Below are 18733 nucleotides of genomic sequence, written 5' to 3' on the forward strand. Positions count from 1 at the left end.
GCTGTGAATGGGACATCGCTAACGCGCAGGGCGGAAGGCGGCCGATGCGTAGACGTAAACAACACGATCGAGCAGGTGGTGTCTTTTTCCGAGGCCAGACAACGACGAGTTCAGTGAAGGCAGACAAAGGAGCTTCTACATTTCAAGAGGAAGGCGAGCTTGAGTAGGCGACGGCTGCATCCATTGCAGTGTACAACAAGCGGTGCACTGGGTGGATTGGTTAAAAAGTTATATATGCATGGAACGTTCGAGGTTATAGAGCAACTTGTTTTGCTTGTTCAAATGGTTCAAATGGCTCTGAGCATTATGGGACTCAACTGCTGAGGTCATTAGTCCCCTAGAACTTAGAACTAATTAAACCTAACTAACCTAAGGACATCACAAACATCCATGCCCGAGGCAGGATTCGAACCTGCGACCGTAGCGGTCTTGCGGTTCCAGACTGCAGCGCCTTTAACCGCACGGCCACTTCGGCCGGCTGTTTTGCTTGTTGTTTGATAGCATGCTGGGTGTATAAATGTGTTCTCTAAAGGCGAGATCCATTTTCATATGTTAATTCTATGCAGAAAGAGTCATTGCTATAAAGAAGCTCACCTCGTTTTATTACGTTATGAGCGTGACTGATTTGGTTCGTCATTTGAACAGGGAAAATACCTTGTTATTCTGGTGAAGCGCAGCAGTTCAAAAATGGTTCAAATGGCTCTGAGCACTATGGGACTCAACTGCTGAGGTCATAAGTCCCCTAGAACTTAGAACTACTTAAACCTAACTAACCTAAGGACAACACACACATCCATGCCCGAGGCAGGATTCGAACCTGCGACCGCAGCGTCGCGCGGTTCCAGACTGTAGCGCCAGAACCGCTCGGCCACCAGCGGCCGGCGCGCAGCAGTTACTTGACAGTAGCTTGTTGTAGTGACTGGTTGTTGATGATAGTAGCCGTAGGCCAATGTTTAACTCGCACTATGTGGGTAATATTAATTATGTTAAGTGCCGGTCATTGTCAACTAGTTTCATTCGAAACTCGGTGAGCTTTTTGTGTCGCACAGAGAATATTCCTGTAGGATTTTTTATTTTTATTTTCTGTATTTGCTTATAGAAAAGAAGAATCACCTCAAACCTTGGCCGCACCGGTTGATTGGAACTGTTTTTAATCTGTTTCTTGGGCAGTGAAACGGAAAGAAAAAAATGTTTTGTTCTTAGTTTATTGACTTGAAGTGTATGCAGATGTATTTGCTTGTATGTGTATTGGAATAAAGTTGATGTGCTTAACATATTTAGCGGTACATTTGTGTGGACAACGCGACTGGCGCAGCAGTAAAACTTTTTTCCAAGATATTTTTATAAACGTTGAAAAAATAGTAAAGGGGTTTTAATAAACCTTCCATTTTGCAACTGAGTGGCTGTTTACTATTTCTATAATAAAATTTATTCGCTATACGTATCCAATGTGTATGTTCATTTCGCTTTTCTGAACGTTAACAACATAAGCTCACATCGGTAACTGTTTCGCCGTACATCGCAAAATGTACGCCGCGTGATAAAAAATTTTCTCCGCCGTGAAGAGGAAGAGCAACGGAAATGTATCTTCATGGGTTGAGACGGCATATGGTTTCATTTTTGTGATTATAAAATCGTGTCAGATTTACAAACATCATTGTAGTGCGAGCCGACTTAATCAGTATGACATTGCACCCTCTGGCCAGAATGCATGCTCTGATTCGTTTGGGAAAGGTGTCACAAAGCCGTAGTCTCCTCTCCTGAGGCATGCTGGCGCACAACTGTTGCAACTGGTCCATTACATCTTGGATACTGGCGCTGAGACTGACCCGATGTCCAAGCTGGTACCATGTACCATCTATTGGGGCAAGATCTGGGAATCTTACTGACCATAGGAGTGCCTCAACATGAAACAGACAATTCATAGAGACAGATGCCATGTGCGAAAGAGCATTATCCTGTTAAAAAGTAGCACCATGATACTGTTCAAAAAATGTTCAAATGTGTGTGAAATCTTATGGGACTTAACTCCTAAGGTCATCAGTCCCTAAGCTTACGCCGGCCGGGGTGGCCGAGCGGTTCTAGGCGCTACAGTCTGGAACCGTGAGACCGCAACGGTCGCAGGTTCGAATCCTGCCTCGGGCATGGGTGTGTGTGATGTCCTTAGATTAGTTAGGTTAAGTAGTTCTAAGTTCTAGGGGACTGATGACATCAGAAGTTATGTCCCATAGTGCTCAGAGCCATTTGAACCCTAAGCTTACACACTAAAATGGTTCAAATGGCTCTGAGCACTATGGGACTTAACATCTATGGTCATCAGTCCCCTAGAACTTAGAACTACTTAAACCTAACTAACCTAAGGACATCACACAACACCCAGCCATCACGAGGCAGAGAAAATCCCTGACCCCGTCGGGAATCGAACCCGGGAACCCGGGTGTGGGAAGCGAGAACGCTACCGCACGACCACGAGATGCGGGCTTTACACACTACTTAACCTAAATTATCCTAAGGACAAAGACACGCACCCATGCCCGAGGGAGGACTCGAAACTCCGCCGGGATCAGCAGCACAGTCCATGACTGCAGCGCCTCTGACCGCTCGGCTAATTCCGCGCGGCCATGATTCTGTTGTATGAAAGAAATCACGTAAGTGTGTAAGGTGCAATATTTATGGTTTGCTTATTCTAGTATTGAAGACAACTGTGTAAGTTGAAATTACATGTTTAATGTCGCAATATTAACTCAAAAATACGCGCTTTTACACAGTTTTCAATGTGACAACATAAAACAGTTGTTAGAATAACGCATCTCATCAAAATCAAAAAGTGAAATAATTCTAAATACAACAATATTAAATATTAACTCTCAGAAGGTTAAATAGTCCTAAAAACGACAATATTAAACTTTATCTAGAAGTTTCTTTACAAAATTGTTCGTACACTTACGTTATGATGTTGGTCAGCACTACGAAAATCGTCCGATTCCGGTTCAAAGTTTGGTACTATTTTCAGGATGACAATCAAGTCTATGGTGGATGGTTAGTTACGTGAGAAATTGAGCAAAAGATTACCTAAGGTCGCTCAAGTATACAGTGGACAAAAGCTGGTGAACCAACAAGTTTACACCTGTGCACGTGGTATTTACCTTAAGCTGCGATGAGCTGTCGTCTTCTAGGCCGCCATCTTCCGCTGAAATTCCTATAAAACTAATTAGACCTTTGCTGAATTTTCCGGCGGAAACTTTCCCTATGTTTCTCGTTAAGCGCCGGCCGTGGTGGATGAGCGATTCTAGGCGCTTCAGTCTGGAACCGCGCGACCGCTACGGTCGCAGGTTCGAACCCTGCTTCGGGCATGGATGTCTGTGATGTCCTTAGTTAGGTTTAAGTAGTTCTAAGTTCTAGGGGACTGATGACCTCAGCTGTTAAGTCCCTTAGTGTTCAGAGCCATTTCTCGTTAAGCGAGGGAACGTGTACTCATGCCTAGTCTTAGAATGTGGCGATATACACCCGCATGGTTGGAGCAGCGTGCATATTATAATGCTCTCTCAGTTCTCGCAAGAACAGTTCACTAATAGGATGGTTCGTTTCTCCACAGTTGGAGCCAAACAATGCTACAGCTAATTTCTAGTTGGATATCAGCCGCTGTGAACGCAGTGTTCACACAAATTATTCCTCTGCATCGTCAGAGCATTATGCGCTCCGTTCTGCACTTGACGCCAGTTCAGAAAAGAGTCATCTAAAATTTCTGTCTTACTCATAGCCGAACTGTCTCCCACCTGGGTTCTTTCGCTAGTCACGTCACGGTTTTTTTTTTTCAACCAATAGGAACGTTCCTCTTATATCGTGGAAATGGAAACTCTCTCTCTGTCTACCAATCGCAAGGTCCCTACTATTAAATTGCGTCGAAACTTTGGCTCCTTTCTCCTCCCCACCGCGTTTCCGCCAATCGGACGTTTTGTACCCGTTCCAGACGCCTAAATGCAAAAAAAAAAAAAAAAGTTCAAATGGCTCTGAGCACTGTGCGACTTAACTTCTGAGGTCATCAGTCGCCTAGAACTTAGAACTACTTAAACCTAACTAACCTAAGGACATCACACACATCCATGCCCGAGCCAGGATTCGAACCTACGACCGTAGCGGTCGCGCGGTTCCAGACTGTAGCGCCTAGAACCGCACGGCCACTTCGGCCGGCGCCTAAATGCATACATTGACTCTCTCACGTGTGTACCACTCACTGGACACGTGATCGAAAATGCGCCACTGGTCTTGTTTCGAATCCATTTGGAATTCCGAAACGCAGTTTTCTAAAAGATTTTTTTTGTGTCCTCCCTCAGGTGGGCCATTATACTCGCTCTCCCCATCTGAGTCACCTGGTCGGTAGTTGACTTTCCGCCTGGGACACCTCTTTCAGTTGTTTCCGTGGCACCCCCTGTAGCACGGCCTTGCCCTTGTCCCTCTGAATTCCAGACTAAAACACCTCTCGCTGCTTGTTTCACATTCCGCTCAAACATGCATTATAGGAACAGAGTGTTAATTACCATCAATTGAGTGTCATCCCTTTTTGCATTGCATACTGATAGGCAAATTTGCTCATTACCGCCAAATTAAGTTAGGTGTCACATTCACCTTCCCATTGCGATGTGTAAAGCTCTCATGTAAGGTGCGAATCTGACTTTCATTTATTATGCCACAATACAAGTGTGGGGTTGGGTTGTTTTGGGGGAAGAGACCAAACTACGAGGTCATCAGTCTCATCGGATTAGGGAAGGACGGGGAAGGATTTCGGCTGTGCCCTTTCAAAGGAACCATCCCGGCATTTGCCTGGAGCGATTTAGGGAAATCATGGAAAACCTAAATCTGGATGGCCGGACGCTGGATTGAACCGTCGTCCTCCTGAATGCGAGTCCAGTGTGCTAACCACTGCGCCACCTCTATCGGTTTACAAGTGTGCAAGTTGTCCGTGACATATAGTTGTCACTAATAGCCGTGACCTAAAGCCATACCCAATGGCTTCCCACAGCATGACCTCAAGAGTGAAGACTGCTTTGCCTCTCCAAAACACTGGAACAGCGTGGCTTCCTCTCAGGTAGCTGCCATACTCGCCGTCGATGGTCAACTGGTGCAGTGCAGAGTGGCGATTCATCACTCAACAGAGTACGACGCCGTTAATCAGCACCCCGTGCTTCCTGGCCACGGCACCACTCCAAATGCAGACGTTTGTGCTGTGTTGCTAACAGAAGCCTATGTGTAAACGTTGCACGGACTCCATTACTTGTTTCTGGATGGCAGGTGCAGATGTGATTGGATTGCAACATGCTTGGTGCACAGTATTTTTGGTAGTGAGACATGTTCTATTGGAACCCTGAAGGTGAGAATGCCTGGCCTCATATTCACAAGCAGTCTAACAATAAGCCACTGTCACGTGTGTATGTACCACAAATCTGGATGTTGCATGATTCTACCAGCCGGCCAAATGGAGACCCTCCATGTGGTCCCTCTCACGGGCTGTCACTTGCTGATAACGGTATCTTACACCAATATTTGGCGTTTCCGTGCCTTTCACATTGATCCTTCCACATCTGGCGCGGTTCAAATCCCTTACACACCGTACCAGGCTAAGCAACAACATTAAACGCGGATAACACTGATTCACTCTTGTGACGTCCCATCTGTCAAAGGGAATTTCGACTCTTAAAATTTCCGTATCTGCCAATGGTTTGTACGTACAGCAATTTACATCGACTTTCAACTTTGCCACTTTTTCGTCAGGCACTGTATACTCTTCACAACGTAAACTTTTCACCTGTCATGGTCGTTATCTGATTGTAAGTAATTTCAACTTCCTCAATACATAAAATCTCAACTACACAAAAGCTTTCATTTGTTTCAGAAAATGCGCTCTTCATTAACTTTTTAGAAGAAACTTTAACTTATAAGAAGAAAAATATTTTCTTTTTAACGAAATTATTTGGGATATTACGCCGCTTCAGTTTGTAACACTGCAAACAGAAGTCGTCCCAAAGATAGGGCTTGCAACGACAGCCAAACCACCGATTTCATTTTTGTTAAAATGTTACAAAACCTAGCAATGGAATATACACTATGATTTCATTCAGATTCACAAGATCTATAGAGATCTACATCTTTTTCTTCTTCAAATTGTCTTTCAGATTCACATATCTCGCCCTGTACTTGTCTTCTACGTATCATCCGCAGAATTTTACAAGATAACGACACATCACGAAACCAGCAAAAGTCCAGTGAATAATAACAGAAAACAGAAACCACCATCGCCGAGTTTTAACTCATTTTATTACTAATTTTAGACGTAATTTTTATCGAAATGCAATTATTTCCATGTCTGGACTGAAAAAAAAGCCAGTCTCAACCACGCCTTTTTTAAATGTTAATGTTGTTAGCGCTTTCTGTCAATAGAGCATAATCGGACAAAATTTAAGGCAGCGGCGACACTGGCTTCAAGGAATTAGCGAGACATTTCAGTCACATGCTGAGCAGAGGTGTACTAAGTGTACGTTGTTTTATTTCTTTCTTTTGTTCGTTTATTTGAATATATCACAATCTGGGCAAACTCCAGTTAGTAAGCAAATCATTATGCTTCAAGGCAAATGAATATATACCACAAGTAGATACTAGACACGCCTCTGACCTAACATCGCTAAAATGGGTTCCTACGACACATGAAGTGCTGTTCGTGAAGTGCTGATGTCTGTAAGTACCTACGAGTCTGGATTTCTAGGACCTCGACTGACACAAAGCAACAGTGCAGCACCGTTACTCACCTAGACCGCTCGCTGCATTTAGATGAGCTTAGAAACAATCTCGTACTCAGTAGCAAACACCCACAAACACGCCCACGCCCACGCAGAGGCACACGTGCAGACACAAGCATACGAGCAAGACCTCACACACACACACACACACACACACACACACATGGACACACAGTTAGATAGAGAGAGACAGGGACCTGGAGACACGAGAGCGGGACACAGAGTGTAAGACAGGGAGGGGCGAGTTTACGGGGTGCCGTGGTGCAGCGCGCTCATCGGTATGGACGCGGCGGCTCGCAGCCCCTAATGGAAATCCCGCCTCGGCTAATAGCCTGACGTCAGGCGCCCGATTTCGAAACAGACTGCGCGCCTGCCCGGCACTCCGCGCAGATAAACGGCTTCGCGTCCAGCGCTCTCTGCAAGAACCGATCTCCCCCGAACACCAGAAAAGCGGCAGAGAACAGGAAGTCCTGTAATGACCTTACGTACGCATAGATCCGAGTGAGATCTAAACACTAATGGAGAGCGCTGCAAATGATTTAGTGCCACGGAAACCAACGTCAAAAAATGCCCCGTGGTGTATACGAAAACCCAGCACATAGGTTGCTTTCAGAATACGATCCATGAAGCTATTTACTGTAGTTAACGACCACTGCGAACTTCATCTAATCTGCAAATCATTGCACAGTACCATGTGAAATGTACTAGTTATTCTGTATCATACTACATTCATGTCTGAGAGGGAAAAAAAATGATATCGTGTATATGCGTTTATGTCACTGAATCCTTCTTATTCACAACATACATGGGAAGGTCAGGTAGTATCGGATAGTGGATTATACCGGACAAGTACTGATTCTATACGCTAGGGATAGAGGGAGCACCTAAAGCGCCATAGCAACGTGAAACATGAAGAAGAAAGGCTATTCACGCAATTTTGATGAAAATAACGGTGCGTTTCGTAGCGGCAACAAGTTGCCTGTTCCTAATGAGTATTTCAGTGCTCAAGCTTAATTTTGGAGTGTTGATGTTTGTTTGCAGTCAAGTAACATTACGTTTTCATTGTAATTTTACTGTTTTATTATTTCATTGTATTTTATATTATTCTCCATATTTTAGGCGGTAACAGTGTCTAGCTCAAACAATTATAATGGGAGTCTTTAACAATAACAGTGATACGTTCTGGTTGCAAGTGCCGAAGAAATTTCTGGTTCTCTTCAACACAACAGACAGCACAGAAACTTACATTTTTACTTTTTATTTATTTATTTATTTTTAACCGCCGCGTACGAAGAACTATTATACTGCAGTGCTTGTGTTCTTACGATGTACTCAGCAACGTCCTTCAGACATGGATGCGTGTCTGCATTCCTAGTTTCCACAACTGTATGAAATACAAGAAATGTATTCCCAATTAGGAACATAATCAGTTTCCGGCTGTACAATATATGGCTTATAATGGAAATCTTTTCCGACCCGGCCTCGAACTCGAAATTCCCACTTTTGTGCTAGCGGTCGCTGTAACCACCAAGGCCATCCTAGCACATGCATGCATATCTGAAGGACATTTCAGAGTAATTCGTAAAAACACAGGCACTGCAATGTGGTATTTCATGCCAAGACGCGGCTGCGACAGTATTCGTCTAAGTCTCTCTCTGTGATGTAACCAAGGCAGTTGTGCGACTATAGGACGTAGGCACGTGGTGACGTATGGAAATCTGGGCCGGTCCAGGATGCTTACTGAGACAGTCGAGGCGCTTAAGATGACCGCAAGCGTAAAGCGGGAAATCCGGGTTCGAGTGCTGGTCCGGCACAAAATTTCATTTTCACGAATGAATTGTGCAACTCCTCATACTCCAATATATGTAAACGGCTCTGTCCCAGTATTTGTGCGGATTGTCCGAGAGCCGAATGCGCACGGTCCTGACTTCAATCTCGCCCTCCGTTTCTGTTTCGGTGATGGGAACTCTCGTTAGGACCACGTATTTTGATTGATTCATCCGGCTGTTCACCTGAATCTCTGCGCCTCCAGTTCGTGTCGTCCTGGCGGGTATCATTTTGCCTCTTCCAGTTACTCTGCCGTCCTGAATTTTGTGCCGGCCGGAGTGGCCGAGCGGTTAAAGGCGCTACAGTTTGGAACCGCACGACCGCTACGATCGCAGGTTCGAATCCTGCCTCGGGCATGGATGTGTGTGATGTCCTGAGGTTAGTTAGGTTTAAGTAGTTCTAAGTTCTAGGGGACTTATGACCACAGCAGTTGAGTCCCATAGTGCTCAGAGCCATTTGAACCTGAATTTTGTCTCCCATAGTCCTGCCTCCCGGATGTTCCATCACACTCAATCCTACTGACATTGTTGCTGTTATTGAGCGGTGCTCCACGAAAGTCGCCATTGTAATAGTTACATTGCCCTTCCCTTGAATCATACGATGCTTCGTTTTCAAAAATTAACTCTAGTAAAAGGCTCTTGAATTGTACTTTCCTACAAGCGCTTGCTGGTAGCTGCTTGGCGGTTTCGCGAAACAGGACTTAATTATTTCACCATCACTATGTGGCACATCAAGAAACTGATTCTTTTTAATTAAAGTCTCAAAGAGTTTTGTGGGGCTCTTGTATCCTGACGCCTCCAGATCTGGACACAAAATGATTTCTTGTTTTATTCGATCTTGCATTTCGCGCGACCAGTACATTCCGAGAAACGCGTCGGTGAATTTTTGGTACGTTCTGCATGTATCCGCAACACCGCCGCATTTTCTCAGGTGCCGTGCGCTCGATGTGCCCCAAGACAAATTCTAATTTAGCTGTCAATGGCCAAGATATTGGTAGCGTGTTAGAAAATTGTGACAGCCAAATTTTTGGGTGAAGTGAGCCTCCATTTTCCCGGAAATTTTGGAATTTGAGGACCGGTAAAAAGTGTTTATAGTCAAACACTGGTCCCTCTTGCACATTTCTATTGGTTCTAGTATCAAACGCGCCCGTCTGTTCGACGCGAGCTGACATCTCTTGGTGCGTGCTATAACCACATAGTCCTGCCTCATAATGATACTGGATGTCATTTATTGCGATGGGCCTGTAATTTTGCGTCCGTGCGCTCCCTGGGCTGCTGAGTGCGTTTGATAGTCCACTACCTTGCGCCGAGCCAGCGCACGGTGGGCCGCCGTCCGGCGCCACTTCCATGTCCGCCAGTCGTCGCCTCTGGATGCGATGTACCAATTTGTACTAGGCGTTGCAGGCGTGCTACACGTTCTTCTAAGCTTTCACGTCTTTGGGTGGTATCCGCAACGCGTTCTTCAACGCTTTCCATTCTTTGCGTCGTACTCGCATGTGCCGGCCGGTGCGGCCGAGCAGTTCTAGGCGCTTCAGTCTGGAACCGCGCGACCGCTACGGTCGCAGGATCGAATCCTGCCTCGGGCATGGATGTGTGTGATGTCCTCAGGTTAGTTAGGTTTAAGTAGTTCTAAGTTCTAGGGGATTGATGACCTCAGATGTTAAGTCCCATAGCGCTCAGAGCCATTTGAACCATTTTTTGAACTCGCAAGTGCTTCCTTCTCCTGGGCTTTTATCGTATCAATTCCAACCTCACTGACGTGTCCAATTCGCCTAGCGATTCTTGCACGGTTCTTTGCGATTTTTGCCAGTTTATTGGTGTCAGCTGCTTCTACCCTTGCTAACTCTGCATCCTTCTTGGCTTCGACGGTCCTTTTCTTCGCCTCGACTCTCGTCTTACCGACCACCGCTATTTCACTCTTGACTTAGTTCACAATCGCAAGTACCTTATTCTCTGCTTGATCCATTCTCTTTTCTAGGTTCCGCTTTATGTCCTTTACCACCCCCAAAATCTATGATAGTAAATTCTTCGGCTGACTAGGCCCGTCATCACAAGTCGGTGATGTTACTCTAGATACTTGAACACTGTTTTACTGTCGTGGCCGAATTTTCCAGGCTGTGGTCATATTTACATAAAGAAGGTGCTCCACATGCCTATTCACTTCTACCTCCCCTTCTTTCATATTTCACCGCTCATATCCTCCTGCTCTCGGTCTGCCTCCAATTCGCGTCTATCGCCTGTGTTCCACACCTTCCGTCCCGAAGGAAAACATTTCTTCATCTGGCACAATCCTGTTACTACTCTGATCCTGCTCCATCGTGAGTAGTTGAGATGAGATCGACAACAGTCGCGCCGTGCTACGAGTGAACATTCATTCACGGAACATCATCAGCAACAACAAAATATTACAGCGAAAGCCCCATATAACACTTGACACAAAAGTTGCACTAGTCCACTCCTAGGACCAAAAAAAATAATTTTGCCCACAAATGTCGATAAGATAACCCCTCCAAAATAATTTCAACGCTGAAGCAACGCCGTCTGTTTCAACGAAATGCGATGTGGTACAGAACCCACACACATCAACCAACACACACAAAACAACACATGAAATTATTTCAAAAATGAACAAAATCAATGGCTGTTACATTCACGCCGCCAAATATTTCTACAGCGAAATCTAATTACAACAAAGAACATTAATTATGATGTTTTTCTTTAATCAGAAAAATTATCGATCAAGTCATGACAGCGTCTCAGCAGTCACAGGAAAGAACCGGCAAAGGTCGCCTTATTATGCGAGGTGCCGGGGTGGAGAAGAGTTGTACCTCTTTAGTTCTGACGAATTTTGCATGAGAACAGGACATGTACTCAACCCCCTCCTTACCTACCACGTAATTAATTATGTGCACAACGGTAACGAAAGGAAATGATGGTAAACCCTCCTAGTTGGTAAAATAAGGAGTGCATACTCACAATAATTTAACAAAAATCGTAATCTACTCAGAGAAAAAAAAGAGAACTTTATCATAATAGGACTCTGCACATATCCACGAAATGATAGGCGGATTAAGTATTACAATGAGATTTATTATGCAGCGGAACATAAAGGCACTTGATTATCATCACAAACAAGGGTTAAAGGATGGAGTATACTGAAGTATTATGACAATAAGAGCTGGCTGAAGAACAAGGGGCTCCTACTCTCTCTGATGCAATAGATTGACGATAATGACTGGAGGTCCCAATGAATCAAATAATACTCTACCGACTATATTGCAGTATCGCGATTAGCAGTGAGAGCTCAAATGGTATCGCATGGAGAAACAAGCAAGGTGGACTTGCAGAAAAGCGAGCGCGCCTGCTGTTGAGGACTTCAGTATAAAATTGATAGGTCCTACACTGCCGGAGCTGCAAAATACGTACCAATCCTGAAATCGGTAGCAGGTCGTCGGTAGGCAGCGTTCTGATGCTGTAGGCGCCGACTTCTGCCGTGCAGCAACTCTGTTTCAACCCATGGCCACGAAGGCTGTCCGATAATTCTAAGTTCTGCCCAAAAAGTACGACTAAGTCGCAAGATCATCCGATTCCGACGTAGATCAGATCCTGAATCCCATGCGCTCACGCAACGCAAGAGTGAAGTCAACATTACTCAACTCCCTACTACGCTCGAAAATCGCGAATCAGCATTCAGTGCTGATTCCAAAATTCCCCCACACTGTCTCAGAACATCATTCGTTCCAATAACGACCGTTCCCTTCAATTTCGAGCTGGGCCTTATGACTTCAACTAGCCCTAGTTTGACCAATCATGCCTCTGCTATTCAGCTGAGGGCACTGAACTTGCCGTGTGACCAGCTACGAAAACAACCTGCCTAGACCACCGGCCATCCGGCGCCAGGCAGTCGTGCCCAGCAAGGCACAGTCCACAAGTATTCTCAGAATCATGAGGACAATGCAGTCAGTCGTCGCCAGCAGTATTCGCTCCGGACGCGCCGGAATGGTAAACACATAAACTGCAGCGACACTCAGACGTCTCGCAGGTCGTTTCGCCCGGCATACAATAGGCGAAACTCGACCGACGTCAGTCGTTCCACCGGGTGCTTAAGCCCATTGATGTACGACCCTCTCAGAATTCACAGAAGTGCAGCTCCCAACCGTAAACGCAGTGTGCCAGCCCACCGGAGCTCGCCTCGCACAGGTCACCAAGGGAAGTAGCCCAACATGCATAGGAATCAAGTGAAAATTATTTTGAGCTCTCCGTACAAATATTCTCATTACAATGACCTTATTCAGTCTGTTAGCACCACGCAGTGACATAAAACACTAATAAAATCGATGAAAATGGGAGGCGACATGCAAAAGAGTGCATAGAATCTCTCACATTGAGAATGGTGTCAAAAATTCCTCAGAAATTCAAGCACAGCGTGAAACATTTCCTTTCGTCTACTTCTTGGCGGGCTCGATAAATGTGAAGAAATACATCATTCCACAACGCTGTATTTTAAAGTAGCAGTGTATTAAGCATTGTTACCTTCGATCTTTGCTTATTGTGCAGCGCATCTACAATAGATGTGTTTAGTCTCTGAACACTGGTGGATCTGAACGTGTAGCTGTAATACACAAATCTCTTTCTTGTAAACTGTTCTGCTGTCCTGTCGGGATGGTGCTTGCAGACCGGCACAAATATGCAATTCTCTATCCGGTGGTTTATTTATTATTGTGTTACAAGCAGGAATTTTATAGTATACTACGACGATGTATCCACTGTTCTATTTTTGCCTTGTTTATTTGTTCTAGTACACTGACTGAAAACTTGTTTTCTCTCGAATCAGTCCTTTGTTAACCCTTAACTTCGTACTACGGTGAGACTGAAATTGTTGTCTTACGTGAACTTTCAAAACCAAATGTAATGTCAAATTCCATGTGTTGGCTCTAAGGGAACTTACCGAGAAAAAAAAGCGGATACATTATCTTCATCAAGCGGTTTTTATTTGACAAAACATATATCCATACGCGTTTTATTACAATGTTATTTTAAATTGTGTTACGACGTCTTTCCTCCTTTCTCCTTGGCGGTACAACATTGTGAGTTGTTAGGAACCATTATGTAACTCAGGCAACATCATTCAGTGACACCAGCGGAGTCCTGAAGTAGATGCTAGCAGAGGGATCGAACACCGAGCACTGAAGAAGTTTCTAGAGGAGTACGGCGCGGCTTAACGACTAAGATTTTGCAATCAATGAGAACAGCCCTAAAAGTCTGTAGAACTATATCGTTTATCTTTTTTTCCACTGAAGAGCAATACAGAAGACAAGCATGCAAATTCTGTTGATATCACTTGATGGACAGTGAGTCTTCGTTTCAGTATCGACTATTTCTCCCAGTGGAGGATATCGCTACAGTTATTCTGGTAATAAAATGCTCGTGGATCTTGTTTCATGGACCACAGTCATGAAGTTTAGGTAATAGCAAATCTCGAGGCGGTTACATTATTTCTTGGGGCATTCTTTAAATAGAAAAAGCTTTGTCCTGACGTATCTAAAACCTTGTAGTGTCGAGAAGATCTAGAAATACGAATTTTTAAATCAAATGTGGTCAGTATCAGTAATAGAATTCGACTTGATCACGTTTGTCAATGCTTGTTTTGCTGTTTTCGTATTGTCGGTGTCTTGATTAGCGTATGACTTACCACCGAATCTTAACTCGCATCACAACTTCCCATTCTGTTTCTCCTTCCCATTTGCTGATGAACTGAAACCTGGGACATCTGTTTCACGAAGCACACACATCTACGTAGAGCAATGAAATGAAAGATCAGCACAAACGCATTACAGCAAAATGCAGGTATCTTACCGAAGATGACAGATATTCTGTTCCACCTACACTCATTTGGTCTTCCGTTCTCTCTTGGATACAGCGGCGGTGTCATCTGTTGGTGCTACGTAAAACTAAAAAGGATAAGGGTTCCCACTTGAATCACTGGCGTCAGATTATTAACAAATAAAAAGTCGCAAATAGACAAAATTTCGCACTGCAATGGTACCTTACTAACTCCTTCGATGTGATTCGTACCTACGAAATTTTGAGGTCAGTGGCTGGACATTAATATCATACTGCAAGGAGATGCAACAGTAAAAAAGAGAAAAAATAAAAAGAGCCATTTCAGATAGTATTTTCGAACAGTATCAGGTATAAAGTAGTCCGCAGAAAAAAAGGACTGTGTTCGTAAAGTCGCTAGTTGAAATGTCGCTATTAGCAACTTTATTTTACTTTTATTTAAATTCCTCATCTACTAACAAATATAAGTACGAAATACTGAATCAGAATTTATTAAAATAATGAACGTATTTTCAATTATAATTACTGATTGCATGGAAATCCGAAAATTCACAGTTGATTAAAATGCGCAACATCAGATAGAAAACAAAACAACTTTTTTGTTTCAATATATGAGGTATACAGACAAATTTATTGTATAAAGCCTTGATAAGATTTCACTACTACTAGAGGTATCTTCAGCAAATGGAGTGAAGTCATATTACTTAATTACTTTGCTGTATACGTCACTTATTACATGTTTATTTACGGCCTCTGCTGTCAGCCTTGTTTAAAACTGTGACAAGTGTCCTCCAAAAATTTGAGTCTCATACAACCGTTAGATAAAAATATTACTTTCGTTTAAGAATTAGTCAGTGTTCTTTAATTAACATTTCCATCTCTTAATAAATACGGAATTAAAATAAAAGGAAAAAAATGCTTGTGAGAATCGAACTAGGAGTCTTACAGTTACTTTACAACTAGTCTGTCTCGAATATAGACTAACGGGAAGATGTGTCTCTTCAGATACGTGTCAGTCGCATAAGAGTGGCGCTGGTAACGTCACTATGTCGATAGAAACCAGTTTTGCTGTAAATAAAAGCTGAAACGGTCGTGAAAGTTAGTTACGTTTGAGATTTGACGTGGGGAACTGACGTTAGTAAAGATGCCTTCAAGGCGACAAAGATAACATTATCAACAACCCACCGAGTTTAAACAAGTTCGTGTGACAGGGCTACGAGAAGCTAAATGTTTCTGCTATGATATTTCACAAAGACTTGGTAGGAATGTAACCACAGTACGCGATTACTAGCAGCAGTTGTGGAGGTCTGTTGTGATTTCTGATGAAAACTTGCTCTGTCTAGGTGACAATGATGGCCTTTTGTTGATTAGGAGGCCAGGTGAGGGCTGGCAACCAACCTGTCTGCATGCTAGACACACTGAACCTACGATATGATTTAGTATGACAGCAGGAGCACTCTCACGGTTATCCCGCGCAACCTGACTGCAAATTTGTACGACAGTATGGTGACTCGACCTGTTCTACCTTTCATCAACAGTGTTAGAGGTGGTGTTTTCCAACAGAATAAAGCTCGTCCATATACCGCCGTTGTAACACATGTTCTACAGAATGTCGATGTGTTTCCTTTGCTTGCTCGATCAGTAGATCTGTCTCCAGTCGAGGACATATGGGACATCATTGACCGACAACACCATCATCAATAAACAGCATTAACCGTCCCTGAATTGATCAACCTAGTGCAACAGGAATGGAATTCCATCCCGCTGACTGACATCTGGCACCTGTAAAACACAATGCAAGCACATTTGCATGCTTGCGTTCAGGATACTGGTGGCTATTAATGTGCCAGCATTTCAGATTTGCAATGGCTTACCTCGCGCTTTCATTAACCTGTGACCTTGCAGTGTTACCTAGACAGCCTCGTGATGACTGGGTGTTGTGTGGTGTCCTTAGGTTAGTTAGGTTTAAGTAGTTCTAAGTTCTAGGGGACTGATGACCATAGATATTTAGTCCCATAGTGCTCAGAGCCATTTGAACCATTTTTTTGTTACCTAGACAAATGCTTTCCTGACGTTTCATTGCACCACAATAACTACTTATAGCTGATGCGTTTTTTTTTACCGTCAATGTATTAATGGGCTGGAAATGTTTTGTACACTACTGGTCATTAAAATTACTACACCACAAAGATGACGTGCTACAGACGCGAAATTTAACCGACAGGAAGAAGACGCTGTGATATGCAAATGATTAGCTTTTCAGAGTATTCACACAAGGTTGGCGTCGGTGGCGACACCTACAACGTGCTGACATGAGGAAAGTTTCCAACCGATGTCTCATACACAAACAGAAGTTGACCGGCGTTACCTGGTCAAACGTAGTTGTGATGCCTCGTGTAAAGAGGAGAAATGCGTACTATCACGTTTCCGACTTTGATAAAGGTCGGATTGTAGCCTATCGCGATTACGGTTTATCGTATCGCGACACTGCTGCTCGCGGTGGTCGAGATCCAATGACTGTTAGCAGAGTATGGAATCGGTGGGTTCAGAAGGGTAATACGGAACGCCGTGCTGGATGCCAACGGCCTCGTACCAGTAGCACTCGAGATGAGAGGCATCTTATCCGCATGGCTGTAACAGAATCGTGCAGCCACGTCTCGATCCCTGAGCCAACAGATGGGGACGTTTGCAAAACAACAACCATCTGCAAGAACTGTTCGACGACGTTTGCAGCAGCATGGACTATTAGCTCGGAGATCATGGCTGCGGTTACCCTTGACGCTGCATCACAGCCAGGAGCGCCTGCGATGGTGTACTCAACGACGAACCTGGGTGCACACATGGCAAAACGTGATTTTTGCGGGTGAATCCAGGTTCTGTTTATAGCATCTACATATACATCTACATCTTCATTTATACTCCGCAAGCCACCCAATGGTGTGTGGCGGAGGGCACTTTACATGTTACTGCCATTACCTCTCTTTCCGGTTCCAGTCACGTATGGTTCGCAGGAAAAACGACTGCCGGAAAGCCTCCGTGCGCGCTCGAATCTCTCTAATTTTACATTCGTGGTCTCCTCGGGAGGTATAAGTAGGGCTAAGAGTATACGACTTTCATTGATAAAGCTGATTTTTTTCCTAAGATAACGTTATGTAACGTCCTTTACAAATTTGTACAATTCAAGCACTCTTTTTTCCACAGACTGAGCATCAAATGGCAATACTCCTGCATCCTTACCTTGTGACATTCACTGGGCGGGAGTACGTGTGAGGATTGCTGGCTTTGTACCCCATATTGAGATAGTAGTTCTAGCGTGTATGACTGTCCTCTGGCTGTTTTCATTTATACTGAATTATGAAGTTCTTTGGTATCATGTGGCCTGTCTGTCTGCTGTTAAAATCCTTGTCTTCTGCAATCAATACATGGCTGCTCTCAACAGATGACTCAGGCAGCAATGGTTTTCGCCAAACTGAGGTACACACAGCACATACCTGACACTGTGCCTCTATTATAAATGAAAAATTGGTAAAGGCATCCGCAAATCAATGAAAACATATTGAACTATGCCTTCAACAAAGAGGAAAACGTTTCCAGCAACTACTGTGATATTAGTCGCATGCGTGTTTGGCGACATCGCGGTGAACGCACATTGGAAGAATGTATTCGTCGTCGCCATACTGGCGTATCACCCGGCGTGATGGTATGGGGTGCCATTGGTTACACGTCTCGGTCACCTCTTGTTCGCATTGGCGGCAGTTTGAACAATGGACGTTACATTTCAGATGTGTTACGACCCGTGGCTCTACCCTTCATTCGATCCCTGCGAAACCCTACATTTCAGCAGGATAATGCACGACCGAATGTTGCAGGTCCTGTACGGGTCTTTCTGGATACAGAAAATGTTCGACTGCTACCCTGGCCAGCACATTCTCCAGATCTCCCACCAACTGAAAACGTCTAGTCAATGGTGGCCGAGCAACTGGCTCGTCACAATACGCCAGTCACTACTGTTGATGAAATGTGGTATCGTGTTGAAGTTGCATGGGCAGCTGTATCTGTACACGCCATCCAAGCTCTGTTTGACTCAGTGCCCAGGCGTATCAAGGCCGTTATTACGGCCAGAGGTGGTTGTTCGGGGTACTGATTTCTCAGGATCTATGCACCTAAATTGCGTGAAAATGTAAACACGTGTCAGTTCTAGTATAATATGTTTGTCCAATGAATACCCGTTTATCATCTGCATTTCTTCCTGGTGTAGCAATTTTAAAGTCCAAT

General features: G+C 44.2%; 1 protein-coding gene across 2 annotated transcripts in view; it reads left to right on the top strand.

The window, feature by feature from the left end:
* The window catches only part of LOC126455553 (cubilin-like), a 686613-nt gene that overhangs the window by 584801 nt on the left and 83079 nt on the right, over nucleotides 1-18733 (top strand). The window lies entirely within an intron of this gene.

This window comes from Schistocerca serialis, chromosome 2, assembly GCF_023864345.2.
Source record: "Schistocerca serialis cubense isolate TAMUIC-IGC-003099 chromosome 2, iqSchSeri2.2, whole genome shotgun sequence".
NCBI classification, from domain to species: Eukaryota; Metazoa; Arthropoda; class Insecta; order Orthoptera; family Acrididae; genus Schistocerca; species Schistocerca serialis.